This window comes from Magallana gigas, chromosome 9 (assembly GCF_963853765.1).
Source record: "Magallana gigas chromosome 9, xbMagGiga1.1, whole genome shotgun sequence".
In the NCBI taxonomy this organism is placed as follows: Eukaryota; Metazoa; Mollusca; class Bivalvia; order Ostreida; family Ostreidae; genus Magallana; species Magallana gigas.
The window spans coordinates 43,626,559-43,643,585 of NC_088861.1; positions in this window are offsets into that span (position 1 = coordinate 43,626,559).

Consider the following 17,027-nt stretch of genomic DNA (forward strand, 5'->3'; position numbering starts at 1 on the left):
GTGGATATGATAATTATTGTGAATGATATATCCAGACGTTACTTCTAATAAAAACAACGGAATGAAAAAGAAAATCAATTTATGAAGTAATTTTTGTGACGACCGGAAGTAACGCCGAGCTAAACAAAAATGTTAACCATTTGTACAATCATAAGTCAATCTTACTTAAAGTTTGGTTGTTCACATCCCTGATCTCTTTGAAACAATATTTTTTGTCTCGGGACCGGAAACGGACGAACGGAAGTGATAAATGAAAACAAAAGATGGTTTTTCTCGTACATTTGCTTAACGAAAATCACTGTTTATCAGGCTAGATGAAACACCCAAGAAACTCAGTTAAACTTGTTAAAAACAGGATTTGTCTGAACCCTTCCAGTAAGAACCGGAAGTGACAGTTGACAAAATTTAATCCGTTAAACACATCCCCAATCAAATTTCGATCAATCATGAAAGATTCGTGTCTCAATCACTTACAATGACAAAAATCTCGCGGACTTCAAATTTGTAAAAAAGAAAGCTACATAGAGATATTTGAGATATCTCACCGGAAGTAAACTGTATTTGCTAATTTAACATTATATAGATGACATATGTAAGATTATATACTGATATTTTCATTTTATGTAAAATGAATAATATATGAAGAAAACAAAATTTTTGAAGTGCTTCCGGTGACGACCGGAAGTTACGCCGAACAAAACAAAATAGTGTTAACACATGTTCATACATAGGTCTATCATCCCACAAAGTTTGGTTGTTCAAGTCGTCACCGTTTTTTGAGATCTCGTCGAAATAAGGTTTTTTGTCTCGGGATAGGAAACGGACATGCGGAAGTGCTCAATGTAAATTGTGTTAAACATTTCTTGTATACTTGCCTTTTGTAAGTTATATTTCATTTATCTAGCTAAAAATGTCAAAGAAAAACAGTTAAACTGATAAACAGCTCGATTTGTTTGAACTCTTCCGGTGTGGACCGGAAGTGACGGAAGACAAAATGAAACCAGTTAAACACATCTTCAATCAAATGTCTATCATCCACGAAAGTTCCGTGTCTAAATCACTTATAGTTTCTGAGATCTCGCGGGTACAAAATGTGTTTTAAAAAGGCTTGCTGAGATGATTGAGATATCTCACCGGAAGTAGAATTTTTTTGTTGATTTAACATTGCATAGATAAGTTATGCATAGAATTATACTTATTTATTTAATTTACGGAAAATGAATTTAATGCGTAAAATAACTATTTTTGAAGTGCTTCCGGTGACGACCGGAAGTTACGACGAACAAAACAAAAGTGTTTAAACACATCTACATACACAGGTCTATCATCCTACAAAAATTGGTTGTTCACGTCTTTACCATCTTTGAGATCTCGAGGTGACAAGCTTTTTCATTGCGGGACAGGAAACGGACGACCGGAAATGAATTTTTAAAAAATGAAAAAATCATGCCTACACTTTATCATTCTCTATTATTCCTGAAAATTTCAAGAAAATCTATCCAGTCATCTCTGAGAAAATCGGGGAAAAAAATAATAATAATAATAACTAGACTCTTGTTGCAAAAGCAACAAAAAGGTCTTCCGTTTTGATATACATGTTTCAATTCAACTGTAAGACATTGCTTCTCTCACATAGAAAAAAAGTGGATATGATAATTATTGTGAATGATATATCCAGACGTTACTTCTAATAAAAACAACGGAATGAAAAAGAAAATCAATTTTTGAAGTAACGCCGAGCTAAACAAAAATGTTAACCATTTGTACAATCATAAGTCAATCTTACTTAAAGTTTGGTTGTTCACATCCCTGATCTCTTTGAAACAATATTTTTTGTCTCGGGACTGGAAACGGACGAACGGAAGTGATAAATGAAAACAAAAGATGGTTTTTCTCGTACATTCGCTTAACGAACATCACTGTTTATCAGACTAGATGAAACACCCAAGAAACTCAGTTGAACTTGTTAAAAACAGGATTTGTCTGAACCCTTCCAGTAAGAACCGGAAGTGACAGTTGACAAAATTTAATCCGTTAAACACACCCCCAATCAAATTTCGATCAATCATGAAAGATTCGTGTCTCAATCACTTACAATGACAAAAATCTCGCGGACATCAAATTTGTAAAAAAGAAAGCTACATAGAGATATTTGAGATATCTCACCGGAAGTAAAATTAATTTGCTAATTTAACATTATATAGATGACATAAGTAAGATTGTATACTGATATTTTCATTTTATGTAAAATGAATAAAATATGAAAAAAACAAAAATTTTGAAGTACTTCCGGTGACGACCGGAAGTTACGCCGAACAAAACAAAATAGTGTTAACACATGTTCATACAGAGGTCTATTATCCCACAACGTTTTGTTAATCAAGTCGTCACCATTTTTTAGATCTCGTCGAAATAAGGTTTTTGGTCTCGGGACAGGAAACGGACATGCGGAAGTGCTCAATGTAAATTGTATGAAATCTTTCTTGTATACTTGCCTTTTGTACATTATTTTTCATTTATCTAACTAAAAATGCCAAAGGGAAACAGTTAAACTAATAAACGGCTCGATTTGTTTGAACTCTTCCGGTGTGGACCGGAAGTGACGGAAGGCAAAATAAAACCAAATAAACACATCTTCAATCAAATGTCTATCATCTGTTTAAGTTTGGTGTCTTGATCACTTATAGTTTCTGAGATCTCGCAGGTACAAAATCTGTATTAAAAGAGCTACCTGAGATGATTGAGATATCTCACCGGAAGTAGAATTTTTTTGTTGATTTAACATCGCATAGATAACCTATGTATAGATTTATACTTATATATCTAATTTATGAAAAATGAATTAAATGCGTAAAATTACTTTTTTTGAAGTGCTTCCGGTGACGACCGGAAGTTACGACGAACAAAACAAAATAGTTTAAACACATCTACATACACAGGTCTATCATCCCACAAAGTTTGGTTGTTCAAATCTTTACCGTTTTTGAGATCTCGAGGTGACAAGCTTTTTCGTCGCGGGACAGGAAACGGACGACCAGAAATGAATTTTGAAAAAATAAAAAAATCCTTCCTAGACTTTATCATTTCCTATTATTCCTGAAAATTTCAAGAAAATCTATCCAGTCATCTCTGAGAAAAACGTGGAAAAAAATAAGAATAATAATAATAAGAAACATTACAATCACTATAAGGTCTTCCGTTGGAAACGGAAGACCTTAATAAAAAGAAACATTACAATCACTATAAGGTCTTCCGTTGGAAACGGAAGACCTTAAAAAAAAAAAAATTGGGCAAAGAAAGATAAATCCAAAATGAATAAGCAGACTAACAGACTGTATACATTTGCGTCAAGAGTTGAAAACGTATACTTACATACTAATGCACTGATTATAGAGCAAAGATATACTAAAATTGTACCTGGGTCTTTTCCATGAATTGTGTATGATCTCCACCCTCCTTCACTGACCGTCATATAAGAGGGATTACATAAGCTGTCAAACGTGTAGAGTTTGCACATCTTTGTCTGAGAGTTATAACTAAAACACTCGCATCCATTAATACACGAACGGGAACAAGTCGCGAAGGAAACGTTGTGTAGGCTTTCCAAAGGGGCATGTATAGATACTTTATTGTCAACCTCAAGATTCACTCTATATTGTTGGCACACCATAGCATTCGAAATTGACAGATAAGAAAACAGTAACCGCAGTCCCTCGACAACTGATGTCATGAGATTGTCTATGATAAAACTGTTTGGTTCAATTAAACTCTCCATGTCCGTTAGATTTATATCATTTTCATGAAGCTTTCAAAGTTTACTTTAACCCAAATCGACATTGAAGTTTGTCTTTGTTTTAACTAGCAACAACCGAACCCAACCAAATGGATCTATCACGTGTTTTTCGAACGCCAATATGACTTTATAATGATTGGATGGCAATCATAAACAAGGAGCATCGTTTCAATTGGTGGCAACGCCTGATGCAATTTTGATTTAGAGTATACTGATTTTTGCTACAAAAACAATCGATATTATAGTATACAAGTAAGTTTTAGCATCTTATAAATGAGCATGAATAAATGTATGTTTAAATATGTATTTCTTTTTTTTCGACATTATTTTCATGTACATTTTTTAAAACAGGGTTGACAAAAAAAATATATTTAGGACAAAGTCAATACTTTTAAAAATGGAACATGCACCCCAAATTTCATTATAAAAACTATGAAGAGAAAGTAAGTTGAAAACGATAATGCAGTCTGCAATAAATCGATCTGAATATAAACTTATAGTTTTAATTAAGTTTGATATTAGAAAGATTAAGTTTTATCACTGTATCTAAGTAGCAAAAACAGATCAGTCTTGAAATCACTGGCGGCTTAAAAAAGGACCGAAAAGAAACGGGAGTGAAAAGTACCAGGTATAGAGTAATGCAGCATGATTTTTTTCTTCATCAATATCAAAAATATTTTAAATGAAATATAGTGATAACACACGGCGTTCACAATCAAAAGTCCAAAGGAAAAGTACAATACAGAAACAAAGCAAATGAGAGAGAGAGAGAGAGAGAGAGAGAGAGAGAGAGAGAGAGAGAGAGAGAGAGAGAGAGAGAGAGAGAGAGAGAGAGACAGACAGACAGACAGACAGACAGACAGACAGACAGACAGAGAGACAGACAGAGAGAGAGAGAGAATTTGAATTGAACATATTTTATTGAATAAATCAAAAGGATAAGACACAAGTTCTAAAACTTAGATAGTCTTCTCCTAGTAATGACATTTTATAAATATTGCCAGTAATAACGTTAGATATGAATACACATAAATATACATGAATAAACAATCTACTGCATATATAATATCATCTTATAAATTCAGACATTTTTTGAAAAACGACCACATTCACTCAAAAAAATGTGTACCGTCTTGAAAATTTCAGTGTTTTGTGTATTTGTCAACGAATCATCCCCCCATAACAATAAATGTGTATCTATAATGTATACATAACGTAATGTTAATAGCTTATTCATTAGAGAATTCCGAGCTCTTGTATACTTTTAACAGACAAAAAACAAATGGTATGCATCTTCTGATAAGCCACACGAACAGTTTGAACTGGCTATTAAGTTACAGCGGAAAAAGTCAGAATTACAGTTGTGTCTCAAACGTGTATGTGTTATGTTTAAAAATCTTTTTCCAAATAAAAGATGTTTCTGAGGCTTTACCGTATCATTGTATAAACATTTTTTGAATATTTTAATAGAGGTTGCCTCCCTTGTATTAAGACTTAGGGCATTCCATCCTCTGACAGTATCAGGAATAAATGATTTATTAAATAGTTCTAATCTAAATTTTGGAACAGAATAATCAAGAGAGTTTCTAGTTGTGTACCTTGAAACACTGCCTCTTGTATATGGTACAATGTTTTGTATGTAAGTAGGTACTAAGTTATTGTGCATTTTGTACATAGTTACTAATTTAGCTCTATTTCTTCTGTGTTCCAAAGGTTCCCAACCTGTTTCAAAATAAATTGAGTTTCTTAAAGCAAAACTTGTGAGCCCAGTTACTATTCTTGCGGCATTTAATTGAACCTTTTCCAATTTGTCTATGTCCATCTGTGTGCAACCAGCCCATACTTCGGCAGCATATTCCAATTGTGGTCTAATAAAAGATACATACATTTGTGATAGAATATCCCTTGATACAGAAAACTGCCTTATTAACTGGAATGATAGATATGATATCTGTAATCTCATGTTCTTGTATTCTTATTTCTGAAAAAGAGTTATTAAATCTACACCCCCCTATAGTTGGAAGGTCATGATTGCTGTCATCTAAGAAAGTAAAAGATGTAGAGTAATTGTTAAGTAATTCAATCTTATCAGTGTCTGAAAATGCATAACCCTCCTTACCATTGTCCATGGTATACCTTATAGTTGGAATGTCGTGTGATAGTTTAGTGTGGAAACAATCTTTCAATAATTTCCAGTATAATTTTTGATTGTTTTGATGACAGTCTATATTGTCATAGTAGTTTGCAATTGCATGATGTAAATCACATGTGCGCTATCATCCTTGAAAGAAATCAAAGCATTAACAATTTAATTATTGTCTAATCGTCTAATACATATATACTTGTATATCAATCAAAATTGAGTTTGACACCACGTCTCTCAATTCTCTCTCTCTCTCTCTCTCTCTCTCTCTCTCTCTCTCTCTCTCTCTCTCTCTCTCTCTCTCTCTCTCTCTCTCTCTCTCTCTGTATGTAATATAGACAATGACATTGGTACACTATAAGCCAATTTTCTTATCTGGATTGTTTAGATATTAAACTTTTATTATCATTTAGACAGTTACAAACTCTAAAGAAAACATGTTAAAAGTACGAAAGCCGAGAAGGATCATTCGAGATTCGAGATTCGAAATACGAAATTCGAAATACGAGATTCGAGATTCGAAATTCGAGATTCAATATCTAAATTAACCAATCAAATCAAGGATCTGAAAATATGTATCCTAGCGACATCAAACTGTTCTAAATAAAAATCATACGTACATGCTCTTACATACAAATAAATGCTATCTTCACTTCTCCCTACCTAACTAAATAATTATTTGTATTAATTTTTAAACAGAATATCTAAGTAGACTAGTAATAATGCAGTGTGCTTCGCGGATCTAAGTGATTTTGTTTGCCCTGGTGCATTTCCACCTGATGCGTTTGAACCCTTAGGTATTTCACCACCAGTAATAGTTTAAAACCCGGGTTTATTCACCCCTTTTGTGTAAAAATGCGGTTATGGTAGAGAACTTCATAAGCGTAGCTAATTTTTTCTGTAGGGGGTCCTAGGCCAATTTTAAAAAAATTTACTATGTAAATTTAATAAGCTCCAATTTTCCCGAGGAGGGGGTCCAGATCCCCTGACCCCCTCCTTTCTAGATCCCCGCATGAAGATTGTACATGTATCTAAATAATCTAAATATAAATAATCTGTCCTGTTTCACTAATAAATATAAGCATTATTTATCGTTTTTATGTATGCATACAGTGATACACTAGTACTATGATTATAAACAAATCATTGAGATATTATCACATCATACGGAATTATTAATAAATACAATTTTTTTCCTTTTCCTCAGTAAACAACTTATTATGAGTCTTACTTTTGGAATTGTTTTCAATATAGAAGGATACCTACTCTCTACAATTGAAGGTAGGGATGATAGGGTGCCAATTTGTTCACATTGCCGATTTCTTATGCAGAGAACAGTAAAACCCTTTATTTGATTGTGAATGAATATTTCAAAATTAATTGTTGTACATATATTTTGTTATAATTCATTCATTGATATATCAACAAGAAAGAATAAAAGCATATGTTTCACAGCCAAGTTAAGTTTCTCTGTAGTTTCCTACCCCCCTACCCCCCACCGCACCAAAATTGACAATAATTACATATAAGTCATACAAATGTTTACTTTTTTTGTTAGTAAATCTCTAAAGATGTAAATAAGCACTGCAAACAAAGATGTGTGTATTTAATATACTACTACATTACACTTAGCCAGATAAAATGTAATCAGGATGAAGCTACAAGGGGTGAGTGGTGCAAATTTACCAATTTGTCGCCATACACACAGAACACCAAATAAAGAAACTGTGAGTGGTGTGTGGTATGCATAAAAGATGGCGGCAAATTGTCTCAAATAATCAGTGCAAAAACCCACAAATAGGCTGTTATTTGTTACATATCCTGCAAAAACATTTATAAAAAATGTTATCGTCCCATAACATAGCCGATTAAGTTAATGTGTACATATGGTCAACGTACATGTAATTCTAATATACAAGAAGGCGGACGTATCAGGCGGGGATCCAGAAAATTAAATTTCAAAAATGATCGGTTGAATTACATTAAATGCTTTGAAAATTGTTTTAAACTATCGCACGGGTCAGAATGCGTGATAGAAGCTATGTACAGTGTAATTGGAAACTTTCATTTTATATCAATATGTAGTATTACCTATTATAACAAATGAGAGTATAGCACAACTGCCACAAGCAATACATGTCCTTTACCGGCACCACCTCCCTCCCCATAAAAAATGAAACAATTGTCGTTTTATTTGCTAAAATGTGTGTGGTTCAAGATTTTTCTAAAGGACATACCCGATTAGAATTGAAAAAAAGAGTCGTACGTTTAAAACTAATTTTGTCAAAACTTTTAGATTCATTTGGTTATATTTTGGTCCATTTGGGTAAATATATGCACCAACGCAGCTCTAATTTATATATAATCAGGCCATAAATTCAAAATATTTTCAAAAATTAATAGCTTTAAATCCAGTGGATGAAAGAAAAGGAAAGCAAGTCGAACTCGATGAGTGCTAAGACCTGTGTTGAATGAATGGTACAGTAGAATATGCGCAAAAAAGTCCCGTCTACTCTTTCCTACCCTATAATTATTGGAATATTAAATCCGATTATAAGAGTCAAATTAAAAATCAAGTACGGATATGTACCTGTTTATCAAAAGTAAAACTACTCATAATTTATCTACAGTGCATCGTTATGGAGCTACACAGAAAGTTTTATATTATTTTGCCGAGCCAAATAAAAAAACCCTGGAAAACGAAGAGAAAACAAAGTGGGGACAGAATAACTGACAAATTAATTAGGACTATATAGCCGCCCCCCCCCCCCTCTTGAAATGTATATACTGAAAACAGATTATTGGCGTACAACATCCGCACACAATTTATAGAAAAATTTCATGTTTTTTTATCATTTTTGCTAGCTAATGTAAGACATCACAAATACCCCAAGCCCCCTCACGGAAAAGGAAATGCTAGGTGAAAAGAGAGAGAGAGAGAGAGAGAGAGAGAGAGAGAGAGAGAGAGAGAGAGAGAGAGAGAGAGAGAGAGAGAGAGAGAGAGAGAGAGAGAGAGAGAGAGAGAGAGAGAAAGAGAGAGAGAGAGAGAGTCGATGTAAATCACAGGTGCGCTAACAACGTTAAAATTAAAGCTTGCTAGTTGGTCTGCCCTACCCTAGCTACCTCCTCTCTTTTCTCGTTTTAGAGGCTTAATTATTGTCTATATATGCTTGTAACAAATCAAATCAATTTTAAATTCTAAATCAAACTAAATTTGACACTACAAAACTCTCTCTGTGTCTGTCTGTCTGTCTGTCTGTCTGTCTGTCTGTCTGTCTCTCTCTCTCTCTCTCTCTCTCTCTCTATCTCTCTCTCCCTCATATCGACAATGGCATTGCTATACCCTACTATACACTATTCTTATCTGGATTTTTGTCTTTGAGGTTGTAAATCATTATATCTTCTATGGTTTAAAACTTTATCATAACCTATATTTTGACATGTCGATTATTTTTTTGAGTTTCGTTTCATAGCTAAAACATTTAGATTAAAAAGATCTTTCTTCGCGAGCCGATTTTTACACAGTTGGGGCGAATACACTTCGGGTTAAAATTGTTCGGGGGGGAAATACATACAGGGCAAACAAAACCACTTAGATTCGCAAAGCCAACAGTGTTATTTCTAATTTAATTGTTTATACTGTGTGGGGTTAATTCATCAATGTTAATTTAACCATTTTATAACCACTATATAAGAGCTATTAAGACATTTATTTGTAGGAAAGAGCATGTACGAATGATCTTTATTTAGAACAGTTTGAAGTTGCTAGGATACAGGTTTCAGATCCATGATTTGATTGGTTAATTTAGATATTGAATCTCGAATTTCGAATCTCGAATCTCGTATTTCGAATCTCGTATTTCGAATCTCGAATCTCGAATGATCCTTCTCGGCTTTCGTATAAAAGTCAGCATTTGGAATGCCCTTTAATTTTTTCAGAAATTGTAATATATCAATAGTTCTGTTTTCATTTAAAATACCGAGACCTCTTTCATTGTGGTCATCTACAGCATTTGTGACTTGTTCAGATTGATTTACATGCAATGACATATTAAGAAATGAATATTTGATATAGACTACTTATTTTGGTTTTACGTATAATTCAAAGAAGTCTTTCATTGCAATCCTTTAAAATTCCGAGAATCCTTTCATGGCAATCCCCTGCACAGGTTCTGATTGATTTTGCTGGAGAGACACGTTAAAATAAATATCTAATACAAGTAAACAAATATGTTTTAATTTGATTTAGAGAATTCTTTCACTGCAATTCCCGGCTGAAATTTTCTTTTATTAATACTCTTACGTAATTGAACATTATAAAATAGATATTGATAGAGAAACATTATGCTTTATTTCACGTAACTGTGAGGGTTTTTTTGTTTTTATTTTATTCCTATCCAATTGATCATCATGGTGTAGAACATTACAAGATGAATATTTAATGCAGAAAATACATTTCTGTTTCTACCCAAATCTCAGGGAATTTCGTTCATTGCAATTTCTTGCACCAATTCTGATTGATTTTTACCGTATGGAACGTCATGGAATGAATATTCTATATAACTAAAAAAGGGTATTTTGATGAAATTTCTTTCATAGCGAATCTCTAAAGGACTTTTTATTAATGCTGATTGATGTCCAAAGACCCACAAATTGATATATTAATCCTATGCAGCACTTATAAGTTCACCTTATTTGATTTTCACCGTCGGTCCGGCCGAATTTAAGGTGGAATAACACATCTTCACGAAATGGCTGACCTCTGGTCGAAACGACATTATGTTTTATTAAACGGATTTTATCGACGTAAACATATAACTTACCTCATAGCCGAGTCGATAAAGTGTGAGGCTCGTTATCCGTACATATCGAGTTCGAATCCCGTTGGGGTTTTTGTTGTTATTTACTGAATTGATTTTTTTAGATATTCATTTTTTATCCCCAACTTGCAAATTTTTCTCTTATTTGAAATATGTATAGTTAATATATCATTATATCTTTCATAATCAAATAATTTACAGTTAATTCGAGTGACTTTTTCCAGGTGTGTTATTCCACCTTAAACTCACGACCTTTAAAAACCTGTTCTAGTAGTGAGCGGTAAGTACGATAACCACTCAGCCATCGAAAAAAATCAAAACAAATTTCTTTGTTCTACGAAGATTGGAATTATTACGCAATACGTGGTGTATGTGATTTTAACTATAATTTAAAAATCAAACTTGCTTAGATAAAGTTGATAATACTGTCTAAATAATCTTAATATCAAGAATACTGTGTGTCACGATCTGACGTTATTGTTCTCGCCCAATGTGTCAGTTTGTAACTCAGAGGTTATTTACTCTAATATTTGATAATATTAAAACGGTATTATCTGGAAGAATGAGTTTTTAAATAGTTAATAAGTCTGGTTTCAGTTATAAATATACCTAAGAGCAAATTGTCATTTTGTAGATGCTACATTTAGATGTGATTAAAATTACAAATGGGTAGTATGTACATTGTAAGAAACCCTCTAAATATACAGGGAAAAGTTGCACACTTATGCGTACATATACTACTATATAAATCATAATAATTGTAATTCAGTCTTGGAAATTTCCTACCAATCACGAAGTAAAGAAAAAATAACATTACCGGTAACTCAATTTATTCAGGACATTTTGCAGAGTTTTAAAATGCTGTTAAATAGATATGCATTATTTAAACACATTTAGTTTTATTCTGACATAAAACAATGAAACCTTGTTAATTACCTTGATTTATTATGTCACAATATGATATCATTCTTATGAGGCAACCTCGGTTATCTAATTCTTAATGCATTTCTGACGTCTTGGTTTCAATTTTTTGACGTTAAAACACAAAAAATTCTGACGTCATGATAAAAATAGTCTGGATTGCAGCGTCAAAATGAAAAGTTTATAGCCAAGCTAGACTATTAATTTTAATATCATCTGCTTTCTCATGTTCTCATCTGTAAGAATCACTCAAAACATGATTTAATGATTTTTATGTCATAAGACCCCTTTTCTCATACACTGGCTCATATATAGATTAAATTCAGTCAGGACAAAAGGTCCAAGATGTGCAAAATCCCTACGTTTACCTCTATACAAACAAATTGTTCACCTAAAAGGTTTTTATTTAATAAAGAGATTGCTCTCTTTAGATTCTTTTGACCATCTATTTGTTTTCGTGAGGTCAGCTCAACGTCACTATCTGTTTTCCTCAACTTAAAGGGTTATAAAACTGTTTGTATATATATGGAGTTAAGATGACATTTGTCTAATATATCTTAAAGGATGATAAGAGAGAGAGAGAGAGAGAGAGAGAGAGAGAGAGAGAGAGAGAGAGAGAGAGAGATGACATCTGTTTCCGATATGAACTTTCGATTCCTCTATGAAATGAGAAAATATCCCAAAGTATATCAATTTATACCACTAGATATAAAAAATGTCTTAACTCAGATTTTTATTTTTAAGCTCACATTTCCCCTATTTTTTTATTATTTTTTTTTAATTTAGAAGATATCTGATTATTTTCAATACTCCTTATATTGAAATATTTCTGATTCAAATGAAGAACTCTTATATAGAGATTATTTGTCGATAAGGATAATAGAATAGAAATGTGATCACTTTCTTTCACTATCGTACAAAACAATCAACTTACATGAAAGCACTGCGGACTTTAAAGACAAAATAGAAGGCCTAATGTCGCCAACTAACGCTGTATTAATTACCTATGACGTTACAAATATGCATTCTTATATAAAATTCATTTTAATTCTCTCATCAGTGGATAACATGTGGGCTATACATGTAACAATCAAATTAGAAATTCTAAATCCCACGTCAAAAAAACTAACCCTTTTATCAAATTCTGTCTTACAAGCAAATCATTAGAATATGCATAAGTGCAAGTCTAAGTTCTAAAACACATAGCACATTGTTACGTTATTTGATAACGCAAACTCGTAAGATACCGGGAGAAAAAAATATAATTATTTTGTATCACACATTAAAGAAAATAAAGGATATATTTCACATTGGCAATAATTGTCACAAACATTTAAGATTTACTTTTGAAGTCTCCACGTCTTTTGTATACCTTGTTTATTCTACAGTTTACAAAATTTGCCAATTCCAATATTTTAATAGTTGGCATTAATATTCAAATCGTTCATGGGCCTTTAGCTCAGAACCCATCTGTGTTTAAAGGATTTGTAAAGGGACAATGTATTAGACAGGCAATAAATACTGTAGACCCAATACTTATGAATGCTTTTAAACTAGATGATTTTAAGGGTGTTTGAAAAAGCGAGGTTACTCTTCCATAAAAATGGACACAATTTTCAAATAAATGTTAAATTCAAATCGAGCAAAAAGCATCCTTAAAATCACTCTACAGCAATCATTACCTAGCTCTACAGTATTGTTTACTTAATTCAATATTTGACTAAAGGACAGTAAAAATAAAAGAATTTAGAAGTATTAGGATATATCAGGAATTCTATCTGAGTCAGGTCTCACATAAAAATAAATTTAATTCTTTGCCGACCCCTAGTGAGACTCATAACCGAAAAAAACATTTTACAGCTATTAGTACTTACTTAGTATTTACTTATTTTAAATTGCGATTTATTTATGCAACCCCCCCACCCCCCAGCAAAAAAAGCATTCATACTTTCTATGTGGTTTGAAGTGTCGGGTAACAACTAATCCCTCACACGTCTGGTTGATTGATGGTGCTTATTTCACGATGCAGAGCAAATATATTTACATACTTCTACATCACTCATAACTGGCAGAAGTTTTTTCAGAGCAAAAAGGACAGGTTGTGCAAAAAACTTACCTTTACTGTCCTTTATTCTCATGTTTTTTACCGGAAACACCGAACATAAAAAGTGATTTCATGTTAATTGATGAAAGAAATGTTACTCTCTCTCTTTCTCTCTCTCTCTCTCTCTCTCTCTCTCTCTCTCTCTCTCTCTGCTTTTTATTTTTATTATGAATTAGTTTAACATTACCATTATATACGTAGTTAACTTCCTTATATTATCATTTTATGCAATTCTGCTCCTTATTTTCGTATATTTGTTACGTAAAATCGAAACACCCATCCCAACAACGCCACTGATTAGCTTTTCATTATCTGATCTTTAACAATTTACTTGTCATCGAATCCATAAATATCAGCTACAGCTGTAGAGAAATATTTTGTATTGTGAGTGTGTACTACATCATTTTGATTTCTGAATTGATATATTTTTTTTAATTTGGACTCTTCATTTGGATATATTTATTATCAAAACAGTAACTTTATCCAAAGGATTGGATCTCGTCGAATTTCCAGGCGCAGATCATCAGATCAAAATACACGCGAGACGTCGAGTTTGATCTGATTATCCGCACCTGGCAACAAGACGATCCGGCTCACAATCGGATCACAATCTGTAAATTTGACAGTATCAAGAAGGGAAAATTAATTGGTGTGTATAAAACTCCAATACACTTTGCATGTTTGGATTCTAGACTTGCAATAATAAATCTTGTAAGGCGTCTAAACTCTATAATTTATAGTGGTACCTGTATTTTGATTATTGAATTTTGATTCATTGTTAAAATCTCTCTTAACCGTTTTTTTTTTACCAATTTGAAATCTAATCGTAAAACAAACTGAGTTTAAACGAATAAGGGTGAAGATGTATAATCACAGGGAGAGCAAATTAACGTAGATTTACAGTGCAAACGATTCAACTAATTTAGTAATTATTTCTGAACTTTTTCGTTACCATTTAATGAGAAATTATAAAACTTTTATTGTAGGTGAGAGCATGTATGACTGGTTTTTAATTTATTAGATTTCGGTGTCGCTAAGAAACTTGATTTTATACTCATGATTTGATTGGTTAATTTAGATATTAAACATCCAATCTCAAATTTCATATCTTATACTATTAATATTCAATAAAACATAGGGTTGAGTAGGTTTTAAAAATCCACCAATTTCATAAATAAACTAATGTATGAATATTAGTGTGAAAAATTGATGCTTTCTGTACAAACTTTATTAATGACGTGAAGTGATAGCAAACATTCATCGAAAAACAAAACTTAAATCTTAAAACTCTAAAAAGATTTTGAGCCGCAAAAAATACCTGTTTACATTATACCAACACGATGTAATGAATCAGGAGGTACATGAAGCTATAATTACGAATTTTGATTATTTTAAGAGAAGACAAGGGAATAGCTGGTTTTTCTCATAATTTTTACCTATATATATAGATATACCTAGTTACCTAAGATATTTTGTTGAGTGTTAACATACCAATAATACAGCTACAAATACTGTTAATGATGGTGATCCTTAAAAAGAGATCATTTGTATGTCTGTCAGACGAGCGTTACGCGTGAATATTGTCTTGTTATTGTCATCACAAATTTCTGACATTAATGGGAAATATGAAAATTGTTTGACTTGATAGAACGTTTACCAAAAGGCTTGATGCTTCGGACTGGCAGCATAAAATGCAACTTTGTGAATTTCTAGGTACATGTAACCTGAGTCACTCAGGTGACCAAATGCATATCAATTTCGTCGGTCATCGCGTGCGTTGTCCGTTTCCTATTTTACATTTTAACATCTTCTTAAAAAGTACAAGGCCAATTGATACCAGTTTTGGTGTGAAACATATTTATGGTAAGAGCAATCTAAATTGTGACATTTATGATCTTACTATCCCGGAGCCTTATGGACAGGGCCAATCTTCCAAAAAAGACACCTTTTCAAAAATATTCTTCTCTACTCCCACACATGTAGAAAAAAGTCCACGAATAAAGCCTGCTGCCAAATTGGTAAATTGATGGCTCTTGAGAATTCCCTATTCTCCTTTATATTTGAGAAAACTAAATACATGATTAAGGCGTAATGAATCCCTCTACCAAAATTTTAAAATAAATGTCCCCTGAATCAGGAGTTCAGGACCTAAGGCGGGACAAATATGGCCATGCATTGAAAACGTACTAAATTTTACAATATAGTCATTCTTACTTCCACAGTAGTGGGAGAAAACCCGAATAATTGATGATAATGTTCATGAAACCCTCTCCCCAAAATGTGAAATTTATGGTCAGGGATTTAGACCCTAAGGTGGGGCCAATATAGTCATACATTGAAAATGTATTAAATCTTAGAAAAACATGTCTTCTTTACTTCCATAGGGAAAGGAGGTAAACTGTATGCAAGGTTATGATGTTCTAAAATTGTTCTACCTATTTTGTGAAATTATGAACATTGGGCTAGAGGTTCAAGCCCTTATGTAGAACTAATAATTAAACATTGTATATTTTTTTCTTAATGGGAGATTAACTTAATTTTTTGCTATTGTATCTTAAATGTTTTTCCTCAAATTTTGAAATTCATTGACACTTGGGCGGGGGTTTAGGCTTTTTATTTTGGAGGAGGGGTCACTATATACCCATATAGTGAACATGTATTTTTAGGTCGCTTCAGTCACTTTGGTAACCTAATGCTGTTGTTTTATCGGATATGTTCATGTTTTTCACAAACTTAAAAATCTAGTATAAAAATGTGTGCAGAATGAGAATTCCTCGAGATGAGATTATAACCTAAATGTTATGGACTGTATCATAAATATTGCTTCATTTTAGTTCAATACTAAGTTCAAAGCTACAAAAAGGAATGCAATTTGCTATATCAATATTTTATATATTGTAACCATTTTATGTCATAAGATAGTTTGATGCGTCGTGAATCTTGAATGGTTATTTTTTATTGATATTTTTTTTACAATTACCACTTCCATTTTCTGTGCATCCCATTGCGAATAAAAATTCATAAGTGCAAGTAGCTAGTGGCTGGTGTTATACTGTTTGAACAGCAAGTATAACGAATACTCAATATGAAATCTTTATTGAAAGCAGATACATGAAGATCTGATGGTAAAGTGCTGAAACAAATTAAAACAATTTATGAATACATGGGTTTGCAAATTGGCATTTTCACAATTCACACAATAATGCATTTATATCATATATGTATATATATCATAGTTGTCATAAG